This window comes from Tamandua tetradactyla, chromosome 9 (genome assembly GCF_023851605.1).
Source record: "Tamandua tetradactyla isolate mTamTet1 chromosome 9, mTamTet1.pri, whole genome shotgun sequence".
NCBI classification, from domain to species: Eukaryota; Metazoa; Chordata; class Mammalia; order Pilosa; family Myrmecophagidae; genus Tamandua; species Tamandua tetradactyla.
The window spans coordinates 76,120,725-76,126,724 of record NC_135335.1 but is presented as its reverse complement, the minus strand read 5'-3'; the positions used below and the strand labels follow the sequence as shown (position 1 = coordinate 76,126,724).

Sequence of the window (6,000 nt, the reverse complement as noted above, 5' to 3'; positions counted from 1 at the left end):
GCACACCTCATGTTGATATCTTGCTCCGTTGATTTCATTCAGCACAGAACACCTTAGCCTTGTTCTTAGTTGCCAGGCCAGCTGCCAAATGTCAGCCCTCAGGGCTGAATTTTGTTTACAACCTCACCATGTAATAGATGTTTTATCTTTGGGTATATATTTAACACTCTGAGCTTTCATCTTCCTCATGTAAAAAAGGAAAAGAATCAGCAGGGAGATTTTGAGGCTGTTATATGGTTTAATACATGTGTGTTGGTCATAGTGGGCTAGGATGTACAGTGGCAGTAAAGAGCCAGGAAGTCTCAGTGAACACATTTGCTTTTTCAGCTCACGTGATAAATCCACCACAGGTCAGCTGATGGGGGAAGGTCAGTGGCTTCTTGTCCTCACTTTGGAAACGAGGCTGGGAAGTATTGTTACCTGGCACGGCAAAGAGAGAGAGAGATAGTGACTTAACTTTCTTCCCAGGAATGACGCATATGACACAAAGTCCCATTTCAGTGGTCAGATAGCCATGCCTAACTTCAGGATGACAGGAAAGCCAAATCCCATGGTCTGAGAATAGGGAGACATGGAGCTATTTGTGCTAGAACTGATGACTACCACCCGCTTTGAGACCCTCAGGAGAGTCACTGATCTGTAACATGTGCTTAATAAACACCAGTTACACTAAGAAGAAACCACTACTATGCTATTATTATATCTATACTTTCCTATTCCCCACAGGCTTTGAAATTAATGGTTTATACATCATATATTAGTTTCTTTTCAGATAGGCTTTCTAGCTGAACTAAATAATGGAATTTCAATATCTTTTTCCATTGAGATGTGAAGGAATTATTCTTCATAATTGTATTATATTCCTTTAGGTAATACACAAAGAGAAACATGCTGAGGTATTCATATAACAAAAAATTTATAAAATTTAGTTATGGAGTGTTTGTTTCAAATTGAAACCTAGGGATTCTTCCTTTTTTCCTATTTTTTGGTCAGTTTAGATCTTATTTTTCTAGTAAAATTAAATAATCTGTATATCCACTATAAAGTTGCCAAATGATACACTAGATTCATGTTACACTTGAGACAATGTAGCTGTAATTGAAAACATTACCATGGTAACTGCTATAGTAACATTTAAATTGGCATCAGTGCCAAGAAATCTTTAATATTGATCTAGTGGAGCTTATTACACAGTATACCTTCAGAATATAAATGGAATTTTGCTTGTGGTTCTATATAAATAGGCTGAGGAAAGGAGAAAGACATGTGTGTGCATGTATATTTAAACATATATATTTATTTTTTTTAATAATAAGAGCTTCTTTAGATAATGCTTAAATGGAAAAATGTTAATTTAGATAGTACTTTATTTTTTGATATCAGAATCCCTCATATAGTCCTCTTGCATATTATATTTTTACACCTATTTTGAATTCTAACACAGTTATTATATGTTAGACAATGTATTGCACATTAAGTATTTTAAGTTTATTAAGTCATTTTGTCTTTCATCATGTATTTTAAAAATTTTTATCTGCTTTGGGCTTGATGATTTAATACATAGATGGAGGAGAAACTCCCTATCCTGTTTTTTACTTAGAAAAGAGAAATCCATAAGTTTAAATATGGTTAATCTTTATTAAATATGTTTAACCTCAATTGCTCAACTTTCTGAGCATTTTTAATGAAATAGCAGCCATCTCATGAATATTATTATTACAGTCTGTCATGGTTAGGGACAGGTGTCAACTTGGCCAAGTTGTGGTACCTGTTCATCTGATTGGGCAAGTGCTGGCCTGTCTGTTGCAATGAGGACATTTCATAGGATTAGGTCATGATCACGTCAGCTACATCCACAGCTGATTCCATTTGTAATCAGCCAAAGGGGAGTGTCTTCTGCAATTAGTGATGCTAAATGCAATCATGGGAAGCCTTTTAAGGAGGACTCAGAGGAGACAGGTTGCATTCCTGCTTTGGCTGGTGAGCCTCTCCTGTGGAGTTCATCCAGACCATCCATTGGAGTCATCGGCCTCGCAGCCTGCCCTGTGGATTTTGGACTCTGCATTCCTACGGTCACGTGAGACACTTTCATAAATTTTATATTTGCAAGTGTTCCCTGTTGATTCTGTTTCTCTAGAGAACCCTAACTAATACACAGTCACTATTATAATTAATTTTATTTTACAAATTAAGAAACTGAGACAGAGAGGGTAAGTGCCTTGTCCAGAGTTACACAACTAAAAGTAGCACAGCCTTCTAGAACTATCACAGGTTTGTGGTCTAAAAACACTTCATTGCAATTATGTGGACTTAATTATATAGACCTAATGTTGTTGAAGCACAGAAGAATCTCTTACTTTTACTTGAGAAAGTCAAGGAAAGATTAGAAATGAAGAAAAAGTACTAACATTTCATTAGCACTTCCATATGCTAGTAAAGCCATCAGCAGAACCGTCTGCAAAATATTTCTGGCTTTCTCTCTAACAAATTCATGGTAAGATTTGATTGTACTTTCTTCCCACCTCTGAATTTGAACATAAGCATAGGATTTGCTTTGTCCACTGAAGTGCAATTGAAAGGGAGTGTCTCCTCTCTGGGAAGGCTTAAGGGCCAATGTGGGTTTCTGCCCTCTCTCCTTATTTGGCAATAATGGAAACACAGTGATATAGCTTTGCTTGCCTTTGTTTCGGGAGGAGAGAATGCATATCCCATGGTGGTTATCTATCTTGGGCAAGCATCAATCTTTGTTACTAAAGACATTAGAAATTGCCTATTAACATAGCAAATCCTAGCCCATTGTGACTGTCACATAAAAATTTATACCAGAAGTGTCATGCTGTCTTAAAAAGAAACATAAACTTTGTAGCATTGGCTTAGATACCTGACCACTCAGCAGTGATGAAAATCATTTCAGTGTCTCAAAATATGGAGAGCCGTCTTATTCAGTGGTGCAACATTTGGTAAAATTGTCACTTTTGATAACTTGGGAGGCAGATTCTGGACTCAATAACTTGTAACCTGGGATCAAGTGTGGGAAATCAGAATAATGTAGTAATAGGATATGTGTGCCACTATTGGCTGTACTGTCACAGTTCAACAAGTAAAAGATGAATTTACAGACATGTTGCCAGTTTCCAGCAAGAATGTAAGGGAATGCAGACTGGCATGCATGAGAGACTGGCAGGGTGGCAGGGTGGAAGAGGCACCTGCTTCTGACACTACTTGACAAAAGTAACAAGAATGCCTTTGTGTGAAAATGGTTGATCAGAATACTCATAGCAAAAATCAAGCTAGAAGAATGACAGTCAGACCTATTTTAAACTTCTAAAAGGATAAAATAAGATTAAGAGCCCAAATTAGGGTTTAGTTCAAAGTAAATCTTTTAAATTGGGCAAAATGCTTCATGTTAAAAGCATTAAAGCTGTGGCTCACACAGTAAAACTTGATAAGCCTAAGGAGCCTAAAATGAAGTAGACACAGAGAGATCTGGGGAGTAGAGGTAAGAAAATGAGTAAATATAGAAAATCTAAAAAATAAGTTTGAAAGAAACTGTCTCTGTGGTGCGTCTATTGTCACATGAAACTCACTGGAAACAACCAGGTAAAGAAGATTGAGTTTTTAAGAACATTATCCTGCCAAGAAACCATCATCCCAGAAATATTAAAAAGGCTAGGTCTCATTGAGATTAAAGTAATCCTAAAGCCCCAAACTTCCACAGCTAGCATGCAGGCTGAGAAATTTACTAAATCTCAAAGGAATGCACATTACCTACTACTTTTTCCATTGGAGGCCAGTAAGTTCAATAGAGGTGAAAGTAGATGAAATATCATGTAGGACAATACACAGAGACTCTCTAATCTTTTGTTCCACTCCCAGAATAGGATTATCTGCAGCAAGATTTTTGAATTGCTGTAGTTGTTGAGTGTTTCCCTTTCTTCGCCTTTCAGAAGGAAAGCATTTATTGTGATACTTCCCCTGTGTCACCACGTGTGGGGGGAACTGAAAGGTTGTTTTATTAGTTGAAAGTTCTCTGGACCATGAGATGCTTATATGTCTCTGGACACTGAGATTTGGAGACATCATCACATAGCCAAGAAATCAGATTAGTATATCCAGGCATTATTCTATATACTTTACATGCCTTAACTTATTTAATGTAGTGCATGGACACCAAGGAAACTGGGGAGCCAGTGGTTAAATAACATATTTAAGATCATACAACCAAGACTAGTGAAGCTAAGATTTGAAAACAGGCATCCTAGCTCCAGGCATCATGCACTCACAAAGCATGCTGCAATAATTAGAGGTCTTACAATTTGAACAGTTTCTCTGAAGGCTAGTTTCACCCCAGTGGTCAATTTCCTGTCCCCATATTAATGGTCACTTGGCCTACGAGATTACTAGCTCTTCCTTGATATACTTTCTTCTCCAGGCTTCGGGAACAACATACTGTTGTATTGGCTTTGCCCTCTTCTCCTAATACCCATTCAGCCCTCTACATGTATCAGCCTCTTCAAAACAAGACTGGGACTCAGCTGCTTTAGAATCCTTGCCCTAGTTTTCCCTCTTTCTTCCCCACACAGCCACTAGTCTAGCTTCCTTTCTTCTTCGAATCTTTACTAAAATAACACCTTATGACTAAGGTCTACCTCAAATTTCCTTTCCCTTCCCTTAGTCAGCCTCCGCACTAATGCTTCCATTGCATTATTCTATACGTTTTCAATAACACTTATAACCTTCTATCTACTATATGTGTGTCATATTTCTTTTGTTGGTTATTGTTTGCCTCCTGTTAGAATGTAAGTTACATAAGGGCAGAGATTTTCGCGTGTTTTGTTTGCTGATGTATCCGCAAATATTGCAGAAGTGCGCCTGTCATATTTGAAGAACAAATGAGTGGCTCACTTTCAATGGAACAGATGCTCATCTGGACCACTCATCAAAATAATCTCTCTTAGGTGGGTTCCCTAGAACAAAGACGGAGATTTGAATCTGCAGGCATGTGACTGATTGAAAATTGCTTCTAAGAAGAAACCTGTAAGGGAAAGAATGAACCAAGGTAGAGAAGGAGAAAGCACCCAATTCTAATATGATTCTGGAGCACATAACCAAATCCTAGTTGATCATACTTGAAGGAAGGAAGCTGGCTATTTGTACCCCAGTATCATTGGTACTGACCGTGGTGCTGAGGGAAGTAGCATTCTTTGGTAGTTCCCATCAGCTGAGGACAATGCTCAGGAGAAAGGAAGTAACTTGTGAGTAGTGACTATCCAACTTTCAAAGCAGCTGGCCAGCATGTGTGCTTGATTGGTAAATGGGATCAAGGTGAGTGGCAACAACGTCTACTACAGAGCCCATATTAGCACTAGCTATGAACTACGAATGTGCTTATGCCTTTTAAAATGGTTAACGCAAATGCTACAATGACCCTCTCAAATCACATTTGTAGCTTCCTAGGCAAATATATATATATATATATATATATTTCACATTAATAGAATGTAATTATATCATGATTTAATTGATAGTTGTTTTTAATCAATAGTTTTAATTTGAAGAATGGAAAAGGAAGACTATGATATTATATCTAAATATAGAGAAAATTAAATTCCTCAAGCTTATTAACAGAGTGACAACTTCAGAATATGTCATTATTCCACATTATCCCATATCATTATTCCACATTAATCGTGGAATTATCATTCTATTTTCCAGTTCTGCATCTAAAATTTCTAAGTAAAAATTACATATTTTTCTAAATTTCAGTCCCCTCTTCTTCTAAAAGTTTTGAGGGTTATTAACATGTAATCCATAAATTTGAATTGAAATTACATTGGCATTTGTATTCATCTCTAATTGGAATTTATCATATCCCTCTGTTATGATTATGGCTATCATCCCCAACAGTATTAACAGTATTTGTGACTTTATCATCAGTGGAAATCATGTATCATTCTAAGTATCTCATATCTCTACTGCTTCTTTGAAATTATGGTACTG

The 6,000-nt window shown here is 37.0% G+C and overlaps 1 long non-coding RNA gene across 1 annotated transcript in view; it reads right to left on the bottom strand.

Moving 5' to 3' along the window:
• Positions 1–230: 230 nt before the first annotated feature.
• Positions 231–6,000, bottom strand: part of LOC143646162 (uncharacterized) — a 56,325-nt gene continuing 50,555 nt past the window's right edge. The window contains exon 3 of the long non-coding RNA XR_013157352.1: positions 231–420. This is a non-coding gene — a long non-coding RNA (uncharacterized LOC143646162). The remainder of the gene's footprint in view (positions 421–6,000) is intronic.